This window comes from Gavialis gangeticus, unplaced genomic scaffold (genome assembly GCF_001723915.1).
Source record: "Gavialis gangeticus isolate Ggan-Ray unplaced genomic scaffold, GavGan_comp1, whole genome shotgun sequence".
NCBI lineage: Eukaryota > Metazoa > Chordata > Crocodylia > Gavialidae > Gavialis > Gavialis gangeticus.
In genome coordinates this window covers 130,349,429-130,352,897 of record NW_017728992.1, presented here as the reverse complement: position 1 = coordinate 130,352,897, position 3,469 = coordinate 130,349,429, and the positions used below count along the sequence as shown (strand labels likewise).

General features: G+C 50.5%; 1 protein-coding gene across 2 annotated transcripts in view; it reads right to left on the bottom strand.

Moving 5' to 3' along the window:
* PREX2 (phosphatidylinositol-3,4,5-trisphosphate dependent Rac exchange factor 2) overlaps nucleotides 1–3,469 on the bottom strand; it is a 397,279-nt gene that overhangs the window by 89,093 nt on the left and 304,717 nt on the right. The gene's annotated exons all lie outside the window — the stretch shown is intronic.

The following is a 3,469-nucleotide window of genomic DNA, read 5'->3' as shown; positions in this document are numbered from 1 at the left end:
GCAGCCTGAGCACCCAGAGGGCTGCATTATGGAAAGGGTGGAGAGAAGCCTGACTGGGAGGCTTTGGCCAGAGAGCCAGGTGGGCCTGGACTTATGTTATAGCCGGTAGGCTTATTGTTTTGTTACAGCCGGATGGCTTATGGTTCCGTTGTGTATATCACCGGAGGACCGGGTGAGGCTGTAGGGGTGTGAGGAGGCCTCACAGGAGATCCCCAGTAGTCTGGGGGTTCCTGGGTGCCCTGCTCGGGCACAGAGCAGTGCCTGGGAGGCACGGCTGTTTGGCACCGGTGTGGTGTGGTGTGGTGTGTGGGGTTGAGACCCTAGCCCCAGGGCGGTATTCTGCCTAGTCGGGCGAAAGACCCCGAGAAGGGTCGGGGGCCAGGCACAGCTACAGGCCACCTGAGCCCCAAGCGCGGTTGAGCGGGGTACAGAACCCAGAGAGGGCGATAGCGTGGAGAGCGCGTGTTTAGGCCCGAGTGTGGGTGAGTGTACAAGGCCGGAGTAGGGCAGGCACGCAGTTAGAGGTCCAAGGCAGGGCCGGAGCATGAGGGTGAGAGCCTGAAGAGGGCGAGTACACTAGCCGAACCCCGGAAGGGGCACGACTGGGTTTGTACAATGAGGGCGCGAGAAGCGCAGGACAAGCCCGAGGGAAGGGCGAGGGCGTGGGTGGAGGCCCAAGGTGGGCCGGTGTATGCAATAGAGCCCGAAGAAGGGCGAACACATGAGTAGGCCCCAGAGAGGGGCAAGAGCTAGCGAATGCAGGGGCGCTAGAGCAAGTGGCGTAGGTCGCGTGACAAGCCCGGGGTGCCCGAGGAAGGGTGTGGGTTGCGTGACAAGCCCAGGGTGCCAGGCAAGGCACAAGTGACCAGACAACATCCAGAACAGCTGCGAGGCTTGGGGCATGCTAAAGGGGAGGTAGGAGGCACGCATAGCCCATAAGGCTGGGGTTGCACCAAGTCACCCCATCTGGTACAGGGGGGGCAGCTATGAGCAGAACACTGTGACCCAGGGGATCATAAGGCAGCCTCCCATATCAAACTATTATACCAACAAGACGTGGCGGGCGAGAATCGAGGGTGCTGGATCGCTCACTTGGAACGGTAGAGGTTGCTAGCGGGATCATGGCCACTCCTAGGGCTCACTCCGTGACACCAGGCAGCAGCATCTGACCAGGTCAGCTGGCCAGGAGGTCAGGTGGCCAGAGATGGCAGAGAGAATAAAAGGGAAAGGAAGAAAAGCAGCAGACAGTGAGAGAGAGGGGAAGCCAGAGCTGCTGTGGCTGTCCCCAGGTCAACCCCCTGAAGAAAAAGGGAGACTCAGAGGAGCAGCTGTCTCAGGATGACAAAGTAAATCTGAAGATGAGTTTTTCTTTTGGTTTACTTTTCTTTTGGTTGCTGTACAAGCCCCTTTAGCAGCTTGGGCAGGCTTCCAGTGCAAGCTGTAGATTTTTCCAGCAAAGTAGGAAGCATCTGGGAGCAGGGTGCCTGAGCCCAGAATGGCTCCCTGCTACACTGCAAGGGCAGCTCAGGTTCCCATATCGTGGACCTGAAGTGGGACCCTGTGCAGCTATGGCAAAAGTGGCCAGTGGCAGAGGTGCCTGGCCAGACCTGCTTCAGAGAACATGCCACCTTGTAGGTGTGCCTCAGGGCAGCTTACAGAGACCCACTCTTTCCCTGATCTTCCTCTTGCTGCTGACATACTTGTAGAAACCCTTCTTGTTACCCTTCACATCCCTTGCTAGCTGCACCTCCAATTACACTTTGGCCTTCCTAATTTCATCCTTGTATGCCCAAGCAATACTCTTACATACTCCTTCCCAGTTTTTTGTCCAAGTTTCCACTTCATGTATGCTTCCTTTTTGTGCTTAACTCACTGAAGAGTTCCCTGCTAAGCCAAGCTGGTCTTCTGCCATACTTGCTTGTCTTCCTGCACACTGGGATGACTTGTTCCGGCACCCCCAGTAAGGTTTCTTTAAAATACAGCCAGCAATCCTGGACTCCTTTGCTCCTCTGACTGGCTTCCCAGAGGATCCTGCCTATCAGTTTCCTGAGTGAGTCGAAGCCTGCTCTTCTGAAGTCCAGGGTCCTTACTCTGCTGCTCTCCTTCCTTACTTTCCTCAGGTTGCCATCAACCTATACATTGTCCACCAAGACTTCCTTATTTGTAAGCAGCAAGTCAAGAAGAGCACAGCACCTAGTTGGTCTTTCTAACACTTGCACCAGTAAGTTATCCCCAGCATTTTCCAAAAACTTCCTGGATTGACTGTGCACTGCTGTACTGCCCTCCAAGTAGATATCAGGATAACTGAATGCCCCTATGAGAACCAGGGCCTGTGAACTTCTGCTAGTAGTTTGAAGAAAGCCTCATCCACCTGATGTAGTGGTCTATAGCAGACACCCACCATAACATCACCTTTGTTGCTCTCCCCTCTGACCTTAACCCAGAGACTTTCAACAGGCCTACCTCCAGTTTCATACTGGAGTTCTGAGCTATGATTATACAGTTCTTTTACATAAAGTGCAACCCCTCCTCCTCTTCTCCCCACCCTGTCATTCCTGAACAGTTTATACCCATCCATGACAGTGCTCCAGTCACGCAAGCTAATTCACCAAGTCTCCGTTATTCCAATCCCATCAGAGGTCTGTGAATGTGTGAGGACTTCCAATTGTCATTTTCTTTAGCAGTGCCACAGGATTCCATTTCCATCCAAAATCTAAGCAGTCATTCAGCAGTTCACTTAACATTCTTGTTCCTGGCATCTAACCACAATTCCTGGTGGCAACTTTTACCTTGGCAGAGTTTGGCATCTCAAAATCACATAGGGTAGCAATTTTCTCCCATTTGCCACTACTGTTAACATCACTGTACTTTTCAACTTTTCATTTCCTGTATTTCTCATAATGATGGATTTTGCACCTTTTTATGGATGCTAACAATACTCAGCATATCAACATAGACTAGGGTCTCATCAGCAATGCCTATCTGGCCCAGCAGGTAATGATGAGTTTTGCATAGCCCAATGATGTACTGCTGGAACTCAACAAGTTTTTCACTGCAGTCTGATGGCAACTATTGTGCTAGTGATGTTCTTCATATCAGGGCTAAACCACTTTACCATATCATATAGGTACACCACCCACTACTTGCTTTAAATGTTTGAAGTGAAATGTTCCATTCTTTCACTATTTCTAATGCCTTGAGTTGGAGCACTTCATGGGTGATTGGCATTCCCTCCTTTTCTCTTTTCTTGAACGTACTTCAGAACTTACCAATTGCAGGAAAGCAACCTTGCTTCAGACTCCCAAATGTTTTCCATGAGGTTGTAGCATTCTCAAGTTTTTCTTTAAATTGACTCTATTGATGGACATTTGCTTCAGTAACATTATACTTCCTTCTCACTTCACAATTATTTGTTTTGTCAACATAATTTATAATCTCCATTTTAAAGTTTGTATCATACCTGCAAGAC